This window comes from Anas platyrhynchos, chromosome 1 (genome assembly GCF_047663525.1).
Source record: "Anas platyrhynchos isolate ZD024472 breed Pekin duck chromosome 1, IASCAAS_PekinDuck_T2T, whole genome shotgun sequence".
Classification (NCBI taxonomy): Eukaryota; Metazoa; Chordata; class Aves; order Anseriformes; family Anatidae; genus Anas; species Anas platyrhynchos.
The window spans coordinates 47,417,455-47,438,040 of NC_092587.1; the positions used below are offsets into that span (position 1 = coordinate 47,417,455).

At 42.4% G+C, this 20,586-nt stretch overlaps 1 protein-coding gene and 1 long non-coding RNA gene across 6 annotated transcripts in view; one reads left to right on the plus strand and one right to left on the minus strand.

Annotated features, from left to right (window-relative positions):
- Nucleotides 1-20,586, minus strand: part of CRADD (CASP2 and RIPK1 domain containing adaptor with death domain) — an 82,487-nt gene that overhangs the window by 6,060 nt on the left and 55,841 nt on the right. The window lies entirely within an intron of this gene.
- LOC140002276 (uncharacterized) lies at nt 1,291-15,674 on the plus strand. The gene is made up of 3 exons (XR_011808630.1): nt 1,291-1,305; nt 2,316-13,901; nt 15,660-15,674. It is a non-coding gene; the product is annotated as an uncharacterized lncRNA (long non-coding RNA).

Below are 20,586 nucleotides of genomic sequence, written 5' to 3' on the forward strand. Positions count from 1 at the left end.
GAGCCTGATGGAGAGAGAGAAAACTCTCCTAGGAAGAAAGGGTTACACTGAGACACAACAAAATTGAATGCAGGAGTCCTTGGCTGAAACAAAGCTAGACAAACACTAACTATTGTATGATCATATCACAAACAGGCAGGTGATTCTGGACTTCAAATCTTACATAGCTGGGAATGAGACCACAGAAAGGAGTAGTTTCTTAGTTATGCATCTGGCCTCAGCATCTCCTGTTGGTAGGTGTACGGAGTCCTTCAGTGATCTGGACTCAAGTCCTTAACATTTTTCACTTGACCACCTAACCAGATCTGGCTTGTAATATCTAAAGAGTTCAAAGCAAGCATTTCGGAGTCCTCTTCAATCAACTTTCCTGGCATCCGGAGTACACTTCTTCCCTGAGAAGTGCTGAAGTTAGAGCAAGCAGTCCCACAAGCAACAACCCAAAGAAGCCTTGTTTATCCCAGGTGTGAGTCCTGCAGCTGATTGACTCCTGCTTCAGCCACGTTCCTCACAGGACCTCTCCAGCTGCCCACTAATTCTCAAGAAATTCATGAAATCAATTCTCGCCACAACAGCATCTAGGCAGGCTTCCTTGAATTGGCCAACAGGTTCAGAAGCTCGTAAGGGTAGCTCCATACACACAGTAGCCTTCAGAAGAGGAGCGCACAGCCTTGCTTACAGTAGGAAACCACACCAAAGATGTTGGGAGCTCCCAGCGACAACGCTCCACAGAACAATCATCACTAATGCACCAGCAGCCAGTCACATTTGGAGCTCTTCAGCAAAAGGAAAACACATATGATGAAGAATTTGTGCCAGCCTCTGCTTCCCTCCAGCCCCTTCCGAGCGCAGCACACTTACTCCGCTAGTGTGAACCATGGACACACTGCTGGATACTGAGCGGGCCTGGTCGTGGTTGCCAGACTGTGTGCTGTGTATTTTGGCAGGTGCATTATGTTCCAGAAATCGTTTAATGACTAAATGTCATAACAGCAAACAACTTGCATATAACCGTGTAGATTCGCTTTAAAGTGTAATCCCCTTGGCCCGAGCACAACAGCCGAACTGGGTCTGTCACGGAGCAGAACAACACCTGGAGGATCAGGTTGGGACAAGCTTTCGAGAGCACTGAGGTGGGGTTGCAGAACCTGAACTGGAAGGTGTAACGCCCCTGGTAAAGGAGGGAGCTGAGACTTCAGAGAGCTGCAGCCCCTCACGAGCTGCCAGAGACCCCAGATAAAAGGGAAAGAGATTACGAGTCTTGGCTCCCAGTGGGTGCTGTCCTTCACTGAAGTCAAAGACCAGAAGGTGAAGGTGGTGACGGTGGGAAGGGTGGAACAAACAGGTTAACTGCTGGGTAACTGCAGGGGGTGGGTTGGCTGGGTTTGTTAGAAAAGGGGGTGGGTGGTGACAGTGGGCCTCCTTTTGTGCACTGCTCTTCTGCTTTCCTTTCAGCTGTTCCCTCCCAGCCCTGTTCTAACAGGCGGAACGCAGGCAAATGCCTGCCCTCCTCGCACAGCACATCCAAATCCACCAGCACTAAGCCAACCTGCGGCAATGGATGGCTGGAGTGCCAAACGGGAAAGTATCATGCTAGATATACAGCATTTGGCACTACTGCGTGGGGAGTGCAGCACTTATTCTGTCCTGTGCAAATTAAAAATGGAAATGAAGCAGCATAAGGCTATTTCCTTGTTGTGAACTTCAGAAGGTCTGATTCAGGACCCATTCAATATGAGACACTAGCTCAAATCACTGATCAGTAAAAAAAGTAGAATAGACTATCCAGAAACCAACCCCTGCTCTGTAATTTGGGTGTTGTTTTTTCTACTTGTTGCTGCTAATTAAACACCAGACTGATTCAAAGGCAGGGAAGAGAACACTGGTGTTTTGTAACAGCTCCAAATAATCATGCTCCAGGGAACGTGGAAAAATATTTCTCTTCCATATATCACCGTGGAGCTATTTTTTTTCTATAACTCTGTGAACAACACGGAGCATGCAACCCATCCAAAGTATGTTCAAAACCACTAAGGTCCACCCCTGGTCACCGGGGATCAAAAAGTGTTTTACCAGGGAGCGAGAAAAGTGGAACCGTATCCTGTAAAACCTGAACACTGACAGCTGACCCCATTATAGATATCTTTCTGTACATAAGGTTAATACGCTCAGATTAAAATAATTTACAGAAAAAGATTAAAATGACTTAGAGAAGATGTATAGCCTTCTGCTTTTAGCATGTGCACAGCTGTTTCTATGTCAAGTTCGCAGACTGTGGTTGTTGCTCCACTTCTCTGTGCTTGTTGCCTCCTCTGTAGGTTTCTGCTCACTACCAATGAGACAGCCATGCCTACCTCTTTCAACCTGTTTGAGTATATCAGAGGTGATTAAGGAGGTATTGGGGAGGCATTGGGGAGGCAAGGACAATCCCCAGACATGGACTGTATATCTCGAAACAAGACACTGGAACTCATGATAAGGAAGCGGCGGACGGACAGAGAAACAAATGTAAGGACTATAAATCTCAAAATTGGACATTGGAATTCATTATAAAGATACAACAAACGGAAGAATTGGCAACAACCAGCTCTCGCAATTAAGAAACATGCCAATTCAGCAGATTCCTGACCAAAGGTGAAAAGTACACTGTGAGGAAGACTCGGGGTCTTCCTCCCAAAGACCCCTGCCCACGTCCCAAAGACCCCTGCCCACAATTCTTGGGAGGCTCTACGCAGGCGCAAGGTGCCAAAAGGCTAATTAGCATGAGAAGCGAGGGAAGGCGGGGATAGGTAATGCATATGTATAGGCGCTTGTAGAATATTGATAGATTGATTGTATAAATTCAAGACTGCTTTCCGCTTTGGGTATGCACGATAGGTGGAGAGATCCCCCGTGCATCCAGCGCTGCAATAAAGAATATACCACTTAAAGGAATTTCGGCTTCGATCTTTGAATCAATCTGGCACCCCAGATGGGACTACCTCTCTGCCGGTCCGCAGGACCCGCTGGGGACAGGACTCCCTAGGGTACCCCCGGGATTTCCCGGAGGGACTCCTCGACTCACCGGATCACTGCGGAGGCAGACAAGGACCCCATCATTGTAAGTGAGTATATTCTTTATTCTGGTTTGGTTTTCTGGTAGACCGGTCATCTGGGACTGTCCAGTAAGTCGGAAGGTGACTTCTGCAGGACAGTGTTTGGTATATACTTTGTGGTTAGTACCACAAGTATATTTGGGGACCTTGGGGTCCATCTGTATCTGGAACTGTCTGTAAGTCAGAAGGTGATCTTCTGCGAGGCAGTGTTTGGTATATACTTTGTGGTAAGCACCATAAGTATATTTGGGGACCTTAAGGAAAGAGCTCGCTTTAAGGTCCATCTGGAATTGTGTTGTTTATTTCGGTTTTCTGACTCATGGAGTATGGTATTTAACTCTGGTTATTGTTACTGTGATTTTGGCTATTTTTCTGGTGGTAATAGTAGGTTCGTGGCGTTGTTATAAGAAAGATATCGTTATGGTGTTACACAGTTCGGTTTTCTGACTTATCGCATGTGGAATTTGACTCTGACTATTGTTATTGTGATTTTAGCAATATTGCTGGTAATAGTAGCTTTGTGACATCGCTACTGAAAGATATTGCGTGCCTGTAATTTTGTGAGTGATACGTTTTTGTGATACGCTTTTGTAAGTAACACGTGTATTCTGAAAGTGTAAACTGGAAAATGGGGGGGCGAGTAAGCAGTGAAATTCCTAAGAAAAGTGCGTTAGGATGTGTTTTGAGTCACTGGAAGGATATTGGAGGATCTGCCGGTGGAAGTGTGAACAGGAAAACATTGATAAAATATTGTAATAAATGGTGGCCGCTTTATAAGCTGGAATGTGGAGAAAAGTGGCCCCTAAATGGAACTTTAAACTCTAATGTTTTGCTACAGTTAATGTTGGTTTTGAGAAGGAGAATAGGATGAAATGTTGTATACTGATGTTGTTTCAGCATCTTGGTGGGAAAAGGTACGGAATTAAGTTGGCCCCTGACTAAGCCTTTGATGTTGGCATTAGAGAAGTACAGGCTGGAGAAAGATAAAGGAAGTGTTAAAAGGGTTGTTGAAAGTGTTAAAGGTGTTTGAAGTTGAATGAGCAGGGAAAGAGGATGTAGGAATGTTAATAGTTCTGCCTCTGCTCTAGGCAGAGATCTTAAAATCATGGGTGTTAGCCCTTTGGGGCAAATGGATCATGATGGGTCCGAGAGAGAGTTGTTATGGAAACAGAAAAACAGTTAACTCTTAAAACAACCTGAGTTCATGTGCGAGCTCAGATTACCGATGGGACCGCTCAGGGAACTGTGGACAACTGCATTCCCCTGACCGACCCCACTGAGACCCTAATCATCCCTAAAATTATGAACGGCTAAGTAAATACTAAAATCTGGATGAATTGGGAATTGAGAATATGCTTCCAACAAGGTCTAAAAGAAACCCCTATGGAATTTTTGGACCAACTCTGAAATGTAATGAAAATAAATAAATAAATAAAACAAAACGGTTTGGACCTGGCTTCGGAGGACAAATTGACTAGCCTTTTTCTAGGGTAATCATTGGTCCCTGATTTCAACAGGAATAACGGGGACCTGGGGAATCTACCCTAGCGGATCCTCCACTGATTATAATGAAGCTAGGGGAGGAATGGAAGTGAAATTTCTTATTGATATGGGGCAACGTATTCAGTTCTAAATCAAGCATTAATGCCTGCACAGAATTATTATGCTAGGGTAAAAGGTGTGTTGTGGTTTAACCCGGCTGGCAGCTAAACACCACACAGCCGTTCGCTCACCCTCCCCCTCCCTCTCTGAGACGGGGGGAGAGAAATGGAAAGTGAAGCCCGTGAGTTGAGATAAAGACAGTTTGATAAGACAAAATCTAACTGAAACCAGGACAAGGTGTAACCGAAAAGGCTTATTTTTGTGAACCTTTGAAGTACAAGTTAGGGAAACAATGGGGCATACACAGATTTTTATATACGCCTAACTCCTCATGGGCACTCTTAGGTAGAGATTTATTAGAGCAATTAGGAGCAGAAATTGTCGTTGAAAAAGGGAAAATGAAATTAAGAATAGGAGGAGAACAACTAATAAATGTGTTAAGCTTGGCACTAATACAAACTGACCCTAAAAGTGAAATACCTTTAGAGATCACAGATCAATATGTCCAGGAGTTTGGGCTACCGAAGTCCCTGGAAGAGCAAAAATGTGACCTTAATAATTATTAAATTAAAGCCAGGAGAGAAACCCGTTAAGGTTAAGTAATATCCTTTGAGGATAGAAGATAGGAAAGGAATTAAAGAGATAATTGATAGATTTATACAGTATGGATTATTGATTGAATGCGAATCAGAATACAATACACCCATATTGCCAATTAAAAAGGCAGATGGGAAAAGATATAGGCTAGTTCAGGATCTGAGGGCCATAAATAAGATCACTGAGGATATACATCCAGTAGTGGCAAACCCTTATACTTTGCCGACTAAATTAAAGAATAGTCAAGTCTGGTTTACCGTACTGGATTTAAAAGACGCCTTCTTCTGCCTAGGCTTAGCCACAGAAAGCCAAAACCTATTTGCCTTTGAATGGGAAAATCCCAATTCAGGCAGAAAAGACGCAGTTTACGTGGACATTACTACCTCAAGGATTCAAGAATAGCCCCACTATTTTTGGAAACCAATTAGCAAGGGAACTCGAAACATGGATGCCTCCGGACACTGAAGGTGCTTTGTTACAATATGTAGATGATCTCTTAATAGCTACCGAGACTAAAGGGAGCTGTATTCAATGGACTATAAGTTTTCTTAATTTTCTGGGTTTAAAATGGATATCAAGTCTCTTGACAGAAAGTCCAGCTGGCTCAACAAAGTGTGACCTATCTGGGATTTGAAATTTCGGGAGGACAACGAGAACTAGGAACTGAACATAAGGAAGTCATTTGCCGGACTCCAGAACCTCAAACGGTAAAGGAGCTACAAACCTTTTTAGGAATGACAGGTTGGTGTCGCCTTTGGATTTATAATTATGGACGATTGGTAAAGCCTCTATGTGAATTGATAAAGATTAACCAGTCAAAGTTAGTCTGGACTGGAGAAGCACAAAAAGTCTTTAAACAAGAATTGATGATTTTAAAATATCAAGCAATATTAGTAGAACTAGATGATGTGGAAATTGTGGTCACTAATGTCGTAAATCCAGCTTCTTTCCTTAGTGGAACTCTGGATGAACCTATAACTCATGATTGTATAGAAACAATAGAGACTGTGTATTCTAGTCGACCCAATCTTAAGGAAGAACCTTTAGAAGATGCTGACGAATCTTGGTATACTGATGGGAGCAGCTTTGTAAAACAAGGACAACGTAAGGCAGGATATGCTGTTACAACTGCTCAACAGGTAATTGAGTCTAAACCATTACCCCCTGGGACATCCGCCCAGAAAGCAGAGATAATTGCTCTTACACGAGCACTGGAACTAGCAGCAGGAAGGAAAATAAGTATTTGGACAGACTCTAAATATGCATTCGGCGTGGTACATGCTCATGGAGCGATATGGAAAGAACGTGGATTGCTGACTGCTCAGGGAAAACAAAAAGAAAACATGCTGAAGAAATTTTAAAATTGTTACAGGCTGTAAAACAATCAGAAAAGGTAGCTATGATGCATTGCCAAGGACACCAAAAGGGAAACTCTGATTTTGAAATTGGAAATCGATTGGCAGATCAGGAGGCTAAACAGGCACCTGAAATAACTGAGGTGAAGGCATTGTCTTTAATACCAGACGGTAAAATCCAAACTATATATATGAACCAAAAAGCCAAATTATACAAAAGAAGACTTAAAATTAATTGAAGATTTGAAAGGTAAAATGAAACCAGATAGATGAGTATATTTAAAAGATAACTGTGTAATAATACCCTCTAATTTGATATGGCCCATAGTTCTTACAGAACACAATAAAACACATCGGGGAGCTGACACATTGCATAAGAGCCTGAGTCAGACATTAGTGGAACAAAATTTATATACAACAATAAAACAAGTAACTCAACAATGTAGCATTTGCTTACACAATAACCCCAATACCAAGAATAGAATAAAATTTGGAATAATCAGTAAAGGAAATTATTCGGGGCAACTGTGGCAAATTGATTTTTCAGAACTCCCTAGAAAAGGGGGGTATTGTTATTTACTGGTTCTGACTGACATGATTTCAGGAAGGCCTGAAGCCTTTCCCTGTCGAACAAACAAAGCAAGAAGAAGTGGTTAAAGTCTTGTTAGATGAAAAAATACCATGCTTTGGGATTCTAGTAGCAATGTCTTCTGATAGAGTTTCACATTTTTGTGTGCAAGTGGTACAACAGATAAGTAAGATTCTAAAGATATTCTAAAGACAACTGCATACTCTTTATAGACCGCAGGCAAGTGGACAGGTAGAAAAAATGAAACATTTAATTAAACAACAAATAGCTAAAATCGGACAAGAATCTAATTTGTCATGACCTCAATCCCTCCCTTTAGCATTACTTAGAATTTGAGTTAAACCTAGAATAAAAGGGAATTTGAGTCCCTTTGAAATCTTATATGGAAGGCCATATCCATTTCTATTTAGTGGAGAGGACCGAACGCAGTTAGGATGAGAATATTTATGTGCATATATAACTGAACTTCAGAAATAATTAAATAAAGTACATAAATTTGTTCTCAGGACCTGGGCTAGACGGTTGGATCAACCAATCCACCCTTTTAAGCTCAGGGATTATATATATAAAGACTTTTTCAGGACAACCCCTAGAGGAAAAACGGAAGGAAAGTGGACGGGACCATACCAGGTATTACTGACAACACACACCGCCATTAAGATTAAGGAGCAAGCAGCTTGGATCCACGATTCGAGGGTGAAGAAGGCCCTGGCGAGGATATGGACCACCACTCCAATTGGACCAACAAAATTATGGTTTTCCAGATCCTAATGATTGCAGGGGTGTGGTTCTCAGATTCGGGGTGGGCAGTTTGGGATGAGAACTTACACCTGTCCCTGATACAAACAATTTCTCAAGTAATTAATAAGACAAACTGTTGGGTATGCACCCATCTGCCACAGCATGGGAATAAGGGTGTATCGTTAATCAGGATTCCCTTGCCTGCAAACTTACCTTGGACTAATTTGTGGGAAAACACATCTTGGGGTCAAAAATATGAAGAAGTTTTGGAACTAGAAGTTAGTAGCTTCGTGCCATTGGAATCTTACTATGTATGTGTACAAAGGTGTAACCCGCCTAAGGGTATGGGAAAACAGGATTGTATAAATACGGGTACTACTTATGTGGGAAATCAGACATCTTGTAATCAAACAATTGATATTAGTACAACTAGCAGTTGGGCAAATTCAACCAGCTGGACGGTTCCAGAAGGAAAAGGGTGGTATTGGCTATGCAATGATACAGCCCGTAAGGTCTTGCCCGAGAACTGGAAGGGAACTTGCACTCTTGGAGCAGTAGTCCCCAGTATGACAGTACATGATGTAGTGCCTCGAGGTTACTTGAGAAATCATATCTGGAGAATTAGACGAAAAATTAACAATCCATTGATAGAGAGACACACCGCTTTTCATAGTTTTGTTCAATGGTTTATCCCATGGTTAGGAGTGAATGAATTGGAAAAGGCGATGGTTAATATTTCTGCAATTATAGAGAAGTTAGAAAACAAAACTCTGGATGCTATAAAGGCTCAACAAGAAGAGATATCTAGTTTATCACAGGTAGTATTACAAAATCGGATGGCCCTAGACTTGTTACTGGCCGCTCAAGGGGGAGTCTGTACAGTAATAAATACAAGTTGTTGTATGTATGTAGATCAGAGTGGAAGGATCTCTACCGACCTGGAAGAAATATGGAAGCAGACAAGGGTCCTACATGAGATCAGTAAAGATGATCTTTCATGGAGTTTTAGTGAAATATGGAATAAGTTAACCGCCTGGTTGCCCAACTTCCAATGGTGGGAACAAGTGTTCATTGCTCTAATCACATTAGTAGTGTTAGGAATATTTGTGTGCATGTTGTTTAGATGCCTGCTTTGTTGTGTTACTGTAAATAATGAAAGTATCTGATGCAAAAGAATTTGCATGGGAAAAGAAAAGGGGGGATTGATTAAGGAGGTATTGGGGAGGCATTGGGGAGGCAAGGACAATCCCCAGACATGGACTGTATATCTCGAAACAAGACACTGGAACTCATGATAAGGAAGCGGCGGACGGACAGAGAAACAAATGTAAGGACTATAAATCTCAAAATTGGACATTGGAATTCATTATAAAGATACAACAAACGGAAGAATTGGCAACAACCAGCTCTCGCAATTAAGAAACATGCCAATTCAGCAGATTCCTGACCAAAGGTGAAAAGTACACTGTGAGGAAGACTCGGGGTCTTCCTCCCAAAGACCCCTGCCCACGTCCCAAAGACCCCTGCCCACAATTCTTGGGAGGCTCTACGCAGGCGCAAGGTGCCAAAAGGCTAATTAGCATGAGAAGCGAGGGAAGGCGGGGATAGGTAATGCATATGTATAGGCGCTTGTAGAATATTGATAGATTGATTGTATAAATTCAAGACTGCTTTCCGCTTTGGGTATGCACGATAGGTGGAGAGATCCCCCGTGCATCCAGCGCTGCAATAAAGAATATACCACTTAAAGGAATTTCGGCTTCGATCTTTGAATCAGAGGACACCACTGAATGATGACAGCCAAGTATACGCTGATCTCTGCTTGGGAACTCCCTCTCCTTCCACAAAACTGAATTAACATGGGAAAATCCTGGGGATGGAAAACCTACACCTTTGCAGGAACAGCAGGTCCAATTAGCTTCCCAAGAATGCCTGTATAAATCCAGAATAAATACTATCTCCTCTAATGCAATCAAAATCAAATCTTGGTCAGTTAAATACTCAGACTGAACTACAGAATGAAACCTGCACCTTAAGCACATTAAAAAAAAAAAAAAAAGTAGAATGCTGCACATTTTTTCCACTGACAACACTACTACAGTAAAACGAAATTGACAGAGAATTTCATGTTGAGTATCTGCCATAGGTATGCTTCACAACTGAAGGATTTTAAAGTTTCTGTACATTGATAATTTCTGGTCTGATGAATCCACACAGTCATTAATATACAGAATGTGTATGTATAAAAACCAACCTCTGTCAATTAGTGATCATAAAATACACTTAGCATAAGTGTACTTCTATTATAGTAATTTACATTTCCACTTCTCATAATTAAATTATCAAAGACACTAATCAAAATGAAAGTAAATATAAATTATTAAGATTGGCTGTGTTCTTCCACATCATGCTGTTTTTTTAAAACTTGCACTACATGATAGGAAGTTCTCTGTCTTATTTTAAATAAATTTGAATATAATACCATGGCAGTCAACATGCAGAAAAAAAAATGTGGCCGTGATTTTGCAATAATCAAATCTACGGCAACTTTAAATGGTCTCCCTCAAGAGAAGCAGAATTCACCCGTGGTACCAGGTTCAACTCCTTCCTGCCAAAATGCTCCTGGGATTCTACATTACTGCAGGAATTAAAAGGTCCATATATCTTCATTCACTGGCACTCTCTTCTTTGTGCTCTCTAAGGCTCCATGCTTTGTGACACTAACTGCATTTTTGGTACCGGGGTATGAAAAGGAGGCAGCATAAAATTTTGTAAAATTACAGGCAATTCGAGAATGCAGATGTTTCTATTTTGGCTCGATACCAGCAGCAGCTAGTTCATGTATTCTTTATCACTTGCTAATGACTGCATAGTAGCTGCGGATGTGGCAACAGACTGCTAAAACCTGAAACATAAACATTCGGAATTTGTGACGAAAGTTTTCAGTTGTATTCTCACTATTCAGTTTCAGTAGCTGCCCAGTCTTGAACTTTTTTGTAATGTGTCTTACACGTTTTGTACTTCCACAGATTTCTGCAGTACTGATGGCCTTCAGTACCAGCCCATGTTTAATCCATGTTAAACAGATTGACAGGGAAGCCCCTAAATAAATCCAAGCTGTCTTAAGTTTTCACCCTTTTCAAGCTGTAGGAAACAACCCCTGTGTTTGAGGAGCTGAAACAGATCCACATTTCACTTTTCATTTGCTTTTTATTGGGAAGAGCAGGGATGAAGTTTCAGCAGTTAATGCTGTGGATTTTATTCTGTGACCTGTGTGAAAAATGAAAGAATTACAATCCTATCTAGTATTTCTCTGCGGTTGCATACCATGAAATCAGATAAACGATTCCACAAATAAAATGGTGGCTACAGATGCATACAAGGAAAATAATGTCTGTGCAAAGACAACACAAACACAAGAGGTTTTAATATCTGCTCTCTTTTTAGGCAGGATTACCTAAGCATTACAGACAAGATTGGATTGAATTATACAGTGTTTTTATACTACTCTAGTTTTTGCAGGATTTGATACTGACTGCTCCTGTACCTGAAGTGGAAGCAAAATTTGCTGATATTTCCCATGGATTTCTAAATAAGCCGTGTGCACCAGCACTGAAGCCACAGCTAATGACTGCATCCTTGCAGTGACACCTTTGGTATAAATGCACGAACGAGCATGGAACATCACACTAAAGAAAAAAGCAACGTCTAGTTAATGGAAAGGTTCTGAGGAACACCTGAGCTTTTAGGAATTATTTGGAAGAACTGCTTAAATAAATCTGATGCCTTGAAAAGTTATATGGGAAGAACAGGTGTGACCGTGCTTTTAGAAGCCAGGTGCACCCATCTGCTAGCACAAAGCTACCTGATTGCGTGACGGAGCAGAGACAAGACTCTCTGGCTCACATGCCATCCGTCACACCAAGAATCAAGACTAGAAATAATGCTGAAAATCAAATTCTAAAGTATGTCAGTGGATTTCTATATAATTTTGAATACTCTGCAGTTCTTAGTGAATTCAGTAGAGTTCAATAATACTCATGACACATTCAACCATTAATTACCAGTCTGAACCATACAGAGCCATCATTTCCCTCAATCAAGTCTCTTCTCCATCCTATCACAAATAATAATTAACAATCAGAGGATGGTTGTACGGAGCCATGACGATCATAAAGCGCATTAATACTTGCAGTAGACTTCTTGTGGTTCCATAGGAAGCAAATGTTTACCCAGGTGGGCAGGGCAGCTCTGACAGAGCAACTCACCCACTCTAAGTGCAAAACAAAGACAACTGGAGCAATTAATGATTATTTTGTCAGCTATGTGACAAACTCATCATGCAACTTTTGTCACGGGGATTGAAATTTAACTTCTTGTGACAGAAACCTCTTGAATGCTTATTTTAAATAGCTGGAGCTGTCTTTCAAGGAGCTGAGGCAAGTATTAATTCTGCTGTTCCTTTGCAAGTAAGAACCACGGCAGAATCTACAGGATGTTTATCTGCAGAGCACAATAAGTAATTTTTTTTTCCTAGCAACTTTCCTACCAAGAAATCTTTCTAAAGGCTGCAGCATTTCAACAATAAAATCATGCGCTTGGACTTAGCTGTAGATGTTTCTCTCCTGCAACAACAAAACTAACAGTGCCAGCATGAAGGGCTGTTTTGTTATGTAACACAACCAGTCACACATTTTTCCCTTGCAGGACTTAAACCAAGTATGACAACAAGCCATTATACTTAGCCTTGATAAAACTGTTCATTCTGCCTAGAGATTTTTCTTCGAGCTGGCTCTTCTTTTTGCCTTGGCTTCAGTAAGTCAGAAATATCAGAATCAAAGATCTGCACAACAGATGGAACTCGGTTCAGAAGAATGCCTTTGGCTGGTGAAGATCTTTGCCTGGCAGGTGTCAAACCAAAATTAATACTGCACATATTATGCTTTACCGAGTTTCAGATTTTAGCGAAGTGAGACTGCGTTCCTTCCTGACCACAAACATATATTAATAGAACAAGCCATGCAGAGCAAGCTAAAACAGTGCTATCATTATGCTGAATCCTTCACTGCTTGGCATTTTATTTAATCATTTACACCTGTGAGAAGCAAATAAACAAAGTGCTACCAACATGTTAGCTGAGTGTCTCTTTATAAACATTTTGCACAGGTGCAAAAGACTTCACAAAATTTTGTGAAGCAACATGGACTTAGATCCCTCCTGTTTCTTTTTCCCTCCTTTTCTTGTGTCAGGGCCTTTTTCCTTAAAGGCTTATGAACTTTAGTAGAGTTTCTGACATTTCAAAATCCACAGGAAAACCAGATACTGGTACTCAAATACACTGCTCAGCTCCGGCCGCTCACTATGCCTGGCATGCCAAGCCCGGGTTTCAGCAGCCCGAGTCACAAGGCCGGGTTTTCCATAGGTGCCGGGAAGGGCAGCTTCAGGTGTCACCATCTGCTCCTCTGCATTTCCAAAGGAGTGGGAGGTTCAGCATCACCACCGGCCCTCTCTCGTGCCAAGTCACTTGAAGATTTGAGAGAAATTAACCTGGAATCTCATGACTTGTTCGACACAGCTGTACTGCCTAAAAGCAATTTCAGCTGACTGATGGGACAGTAATTTTAAAAAGTCACAGTCAAAGGACTTTTAATCATCTGTAAGGCAAATGACAGATTATATCTGTGTGTGCATACGTGCATATACATATACATATGAACATTTCCAATTTCTTAATAAAAAAGATGAAAGCCTCGTAGGTATCTGCAAGTCAGATTCACCCCCTTTTTAATTTCATTTCCACAGATTTGGTTTAGGGAACTGGCACACCACCCTGTGAGGAAAAATGATGGAAAGAAGACAGTGGGTGCAGCCATTGCATACCCAGAGGACCTATTCCACCGAGCACTTTACGTGACCGAGGGGCTGGTGAGTATTTCTTTCCCCTCTGACTCAGTACTGATCTAATACCCGGCAGGATTTGCTCGCCGGCGTGCTTTGTGGTTGTCCTGGGACACGGCACTCCGACCAACTGCGCTCATTAAAGGTCCCAAGGCAGTACTGAAAGCAACGAGGTGACTCACTGCTGTAGCTGTGTGCTTGAAGGCTGTGGGCCCGGTTACTCTTTTTCTCACTCAGGAATAGGATTTTGCCAAAGTGACTGAAGCAAGTTCAAAATCAAACAAGCTATTAGCAAACACGTGTATTACTCGGGATATTTGTGTAAGATTTATGCCGGTATTAGTGGGACAAGTCCTATACAAAACTTAAACATCAAAAACCCTTGTGCTCCGATGATTAATTTTCCTATCTCATGCATACAGAACAATGTTTTCCCTCACAGCTTTCTAGTCTACTAGCTGCCAGGTTTTGATCCAGTATCAAAATTTCAGTCACTTCGGCTTTTGTGTGTAGCAAATCAGAAATAAAAATGTCTTAACATCAGAAATGAAAAGGCTGGGAGATCAGACAGACCATAAAAGATTTGTTTTACTTGGTTTGGGAATTTTACATAACTATGCCTAACCTAAGTAAGATTGAAACAAAACCAAAAGACAAAACAAGAAACTAGACAATTCTGTTCTGTCCCAGAGATGCAGAAATACAAACTATGCTTGTATCCCCATGGGAGCCAAAGCTGAAACTGTGCTATGAACAAGCAAGAAGGGCTGCTTATTTGCTCCACAACTGTTCTTGACATGACAGCTACCTCCTAAAGTTAAAAATGGTAAAGCAATCTCAAAGAAGAAAAAAAAAAAATCTTAAGCAAACATCTTTCTAGTTAACAAACTCATAAACAAAGAGATAAGGGCTTTTTATAATGCTGACAATTTTTGTGCTAGAACTGCAGACTTCACAGTTTTTCTCTTCCTTCCTTTTTCAGAGGAACTGCTAGGTGCTGGTTGACTTTAATACAGAAATAAAACACGTGGTGAAGCAATGACCTTCTAATTGGTTTTGGTGTTAGCCAAGGCTGAATATTTTGAGCCTCACACTAAACATGTTACCTAATTTTGTGCGGGGGTTGCAGTAAGACTAACCAAATGTTTTTGAGATGCGCGGCCGACACATTCTGAGAAAGTATCCTCAAATTTCCATTTGAGGAAATACGACATACCACATCAGCATATGTGAACTGTGTAACAAACTACACAGAGCCCTGCTACCTAACCTGACCTTTTACTTGCACTTTAGTGTGCATAAATATGATGATAACAGGTACAGAGGGTTCATGTGCAAAGTTGACAAGTTCAAGTGCAGAAGACAGATGAAAATTTGGCTTAAATGCTTCAGTTTTCCCTCAGTTTGTAAGATCCCTGCTTTCTAAGGTGATTATGAAGCCTTGGAGTTCTGTCCTAAAGATGTAAGATTGATTTATTTAAACATCTTAATTTCTGTTTTTTTTTTGGATTGAAAATGAGGTCTTCTTGTCCACTTGAAAGAGGTCAACAAGAATGTGAAAGTACCTGTGACTCAGGCTTTTTAAAACACATTATTTACTGCTATTTATACTGTGTTTAAATTGTCTTAACTCTTTAGCCACAGCATGCAAAGTTCTTGTTACAGACATCTTGGAATCTAAAGATTTATGAAGGTATTTACTTCCAAAATTGCCAAATGAGTTGGGATACTCAAGACAAAAACTGCAAAGCGTTTTCAGCAGTGTTTTCTGGAAATTCTGTGCAGGTAGACTGTGAAACTGTGGACAAGAATCTCAATAACAGCACAAGAAGACAGCAGTCATCTTTAAACAAGCCAGATACAAAGTATTTGACTCAACAGACCTCTGCCATAAACCAAGCAAGGAAAGCACGAGGAATTTTTAATATTGTTCTTTGTGTCTTGCAATTATTTCCACACGCAACTGGAGAAACTTAGGCAACCGAAGATGCCTGCATCTGTAAGTGCTGCTGCCTACAGGGAGCAGAAGTATGTTTGGAACTACTGTGTTCAGCTTAATGAAGCAATTTCAAACAACATATAAAATTGTTTCAGATACACAACTGTAAAAAAAATCATAGCTCTGTAGCCCCACAGACTGCTATTTTAAAGACAGTTTCATTAAGAAACACAGCTTGAGAGTATCTGTCAAAAAAGATCAGAGCTTCACGCAGGGACAGCAGGAGGCAGCTGAAGCAATCTGCAGCACAGCCCTGGTGCTCATCGGTCTCTGACCCTGTGGAAAAGTGTAATTACTGCATGAATATACCTATTAGATTAAAAGAGAAAACCCAGGGAAAGGCAAAACCCTGCTAGAAAGAGATGGTGAGAACTCTTCTTGTTTTATGCGAGGGCCTACAGCTCTGGATGTCCCAATATGATTAAACTGTTCGACTGACAAAACAACTTTGGCTTTAATTTGAAGTTCACATTTTTCTGTGGGAATCATTAAATATGACACACTTGCCCTGTTCCACAGAAAAGCAAATCTGCCTCTACTTTTTATTCCTCTGTAGCCTTAACTTAATTGTGCAACATTTGATTTAGAAATATATTTGAAGATGTTTTAGATATTACCTCACTTGTACACCATCCCAGGCTTTCCAGGAACTCTAACCCAACAGCCTTCTAGCCTTGCTGATATCTGGACTACTGTATTTTATGGCTTCCACACTGTACTGTCTGGAAACTCCCAGTGAGACCGTCCTCACTGTATTAAATATGAGCATGTAGGAAGGACAGATGCTGTGCTGGAGAGTTTTCAATCTCAGGCCCAGACCCTGAAAAAGGCTTTGCTTGTATGAATTTATGTATGCGGAGATTGCCATCAGAGAGTTACAACAACTCTGAGGAGCTGGGCCTACACAGGTGAAGAAGGAGAAGAATCAGAAGGGATCAGAGAGACAGCGAGGAGCAATCCAGGTCACCCACGCTGCATTTCCTGCTCATGACCACTGCTTTGACAGGTGTCCATCTTCAGATGCTGGTGGAGATCCAGTATGCCTCTGCTGTTTTAATCAGAAAGCTTAACTTACAGGGTCCTAGAAATGTCAGTAATAAATTGTCCCAAATCATTGTAAGTATGGAATTGAAAATACTGGAATTTGAAACTGCAGTGATATGATGACAACCAATGGGAGCAGACTGATGTCCAGTAGTTCTTTGAGCTAGAAGGGCTGAAATGATAGAGACTCTGTGAGACTTGTCTTTGTGACAAGGCTGGGGCTCCTGTCTTGCAGTTCTGCCCAGCGCAGGCCCGCCTGACACGTCTGAACTGAGGAGTTGAGGTTCTACACAGAGGAGCTCCCCCACACTTAAACTGCAGGATGGAAACAGTGAGGTTTCACCCAACCATGTTTCACATAACTTCGGTCAATCGATGACTGCCGGTAACTCATTAAGACATCTGAGATATCTCCTGTCTGTGAGATACTCCTGCTACCAGTAGTTTGCTCCTTGCCTCCTCCCCCTGCTCAGCCTTTGCAGGTAATGCCCTGATACACGACCACCACAGCAGTCCCTCTGAGCAACACATCTCGTGCTGCGTGGAGGTCGGTGAAGTGCTTCATCCACACCAATAGCCCTGGTGGTTTGTTTTCCTAAGGCAACTGAGGGTCTTTGGCACCTTCTCTTTGTGGACGCAGGTGCTGTCGTGACCATTTCTCAAAGGAACTGCTGCCTTCACTTAAAGCTACGCCAAGACGACAGAAGATCGACTGCCACAGCCTACCTGGGCATCCTTCAAAGTCTGCACCTTGCCTCCACGCTGCCACTTGCTTCTAGTTTTTCATCAGGTGGAATTCAAGACATTGAGATTAATTTGAAAAAACACCTTTGCGCCAAATCCTGACGTCTGCACTTACACAAAGTAATAGATTTTCCCAGGCAATCCACAGTGTGAATTGCTTCTGGTCTCCCACTCTTAGCACTGACTTAGACCTCCTGCCGTCTCATCCATCCCTCCTCTCTTTCCTGCCTTGTGCTGCAGCTGGTGAAGGCTCTTGGAGCTGCAGCAGCGTGCTACCCCCGTGCCTTCACAAGGAACACAGCCCTCCTGGTCACAGATGTGCAATATGCAGTTGTCTGTCACGCAGTCCGTGCTGGCCCAATATGCAGTACTTTGGCCAGATGGGTGGAATCTCTTGCGCCAAAGGTGTGTTGCAAGCTTTGCTGTAATAAAAATCCCCTCCCACTTTTAAACAATGAATTATTTTTCTCTTTTTTTCTTCTTTCTCTAGCTTTTTCGCTCCTTCCCCTCCCATTTTTTCAAGTGGGAAGGAAAGCGACAGGGAGAATAACGATTTCCTCAGCTTCTGTTGGAAAAAAAAACATAGAAAAAATTCCACCACGACAGATTTTTCTTCTTCTTCTTCTTCTTCGTTTTTTTTTTTTAGTGAAGTTGAGAATCCATTTTTTTTTATTAAAAATTTCCTACATGAGTGCCCAGCTAATACAGGCACTTGGAACCGAAGGCAGCAGGGAGCTGGTAACTCTCTGCCTCTGCTTTGTTTATCAGAAAGCCCAGCCTTGTGTGTGGCAAGAGGTCAGCCTGAATTTTTCTCTTAAACTGCATCTTTAAAAAAATGTTTTTTGGGGTCTAGGATGTATAAATCACACCCCATAGCCCAGCGTGGAAGCACAGCTTGTGTTGCTTTCCTTCTGCCAGTTGGCTTTACACACCCCCGGTGTAATCCCCACCGTCTCCGCATGTTAGGGAAGGAGGGAGCAAAGCCCCCGTGAGTTATGAGACGACCGGGGTGGACAAAAGCGCAGCAGCTTTCCCATGTGCAGAAGGAGAGGCAGAGACAGGAGTGACCAGCAAAGTCCCCAGGACCACAGAGTTAAATGATTTTGATGTGCAGAGGCTTGAGCCTCAAGTTTGGGACCCCAGAATCACCGAGGAGCATGTGCGTGCACTGCACGCTGCCTCTGTTTCTACTCGGGAGTCAACCTTGTTTAAGGCTTGCTTTGTCTTAGCAGATGGCAAGCACGACGGCTGCTGGTTTAAGATTTTTCTGCCAAACCGGCCCCCGGCTGTTTTCAGAAATAAAGAATGCTGCTCTCTTTACCAAAGCAAAAATAGCTCCTCTCCAGTTCTCTCCCTCAAACTATTATTTCGCATGTTTCAGGAGTAAATATCAAGCCAGACTACATAATTGCCATTACACAATTTTTAATTAGCTACCTACAGCAATCTTCCCACTTTAATCGGTGGTGGTGGTGCTTTGGTTTTGTGGTTGGGTTTTTTTGAGGCTACAGCAGAAATCTGAATTCCCAGCTGGAAAATCCCACAGTTCAGAGCACTACAGCACCAGGTGCAGAATGCGACCTGTCGCGCTGGTCATACTGTGTCTGCCACCAAAAAAAACAACTGTGACACAAGAACAAGCCCAGACCTCATTTGCACTAGCAAGTATGTAAGGCAGGAATGCACCAGAAAAGACAGTGACGGAAACACATACTGATTTAGTTCATTCCTTCAGCTGTTTTTTTTTATTATTATTATTTATTATTATTATTTGGCCAGGAACCTCCAATAAATTTTGGCTGTTAACCCAACCTGCCCGTGCCAGCAGTCTTCAAGGGCATGCTGCAACTACCCGGTGGCACGGCTTCCTCTGGGAAGGCTCCCTTCCCGCAGCGCAGAAGGGCTCCCAGATACTGCGAGATGTAACTCAATGCCTCCCTCAACCAGCAGCAGGGCGTTGGCTTCCTCATGCTCAAAAACTACCTACAAAACACGAAATAAGTGAAAGTCCAGCAACCTTCGTTGGCACAAGTAAGCTCCACGCAAACCAACAAAAATATCAGCTCTGGGAAATATGATGAGGTCTGGGGACAAACACTTCTCATACTCTTTCCTCCACGACTGGATCTGCTTGCACCTGGAGGTACGGACGGAGGAAACACCCCAACCACACACACACACACGTAGCTTCTCAGCAGACCACCAGCAACTGCTCAGCCAGAAAGTGCAGCTGGAACGCAGCAACCCTGCACAAGTGATAAAGCACCGATGGGCTGGATTTTATGGTGTCAGCCCCAATTCAATAACAGCATCACAGAGTACATATATCCGTCAGCCAAGCCAGCTGTTCTCCCAGGTTTCAGCGAGCCTTTAGCTGCACCGCGTGGAATTGCTGCTCTCCACATGGATCGTGTCACTGGGAGCAAAGTCTGCCACGGCAACTGCAGCAGCACCGCACATTCTCGGTGTGATAAGCTGTAGTCAGAGTGGAAAAGTATCGCTTTGTGAGCTGAAAGCAAACCAAACAATGAGCAAGAAAGTCAGGAGCTTCAGGCCAATAGTTCTAATATCTGGTGTTTGTCCTGTTTCCCCAAACAAAGGGTAGTTTATGCACGCTGCAGACAGTTTCTATTCACAGCAGTGCTAACACTCTTTATGTACGCTGCACATGAAGGGCCCCATAGCCCCCGCACAGGACAGGCTGAATATGGACCCACCCTGCTCTTGTTCTTGGGAGGACACCTAGGAAGCTTGCAGAGCTGATGGGGCCAGATATTCTGCAACAGCATCAGGCAGAAAAAAACATGTGTCCTTCCTTGCAAGGCACCAGGGCTCTCCCAGGATTATTTTAATTTTGCCTGTTTTGAGGGGAGTGGAGAACGGCTGGCAAATCTGTGGCAGAGCTGAAAAGCTGGAGTCTTGGTC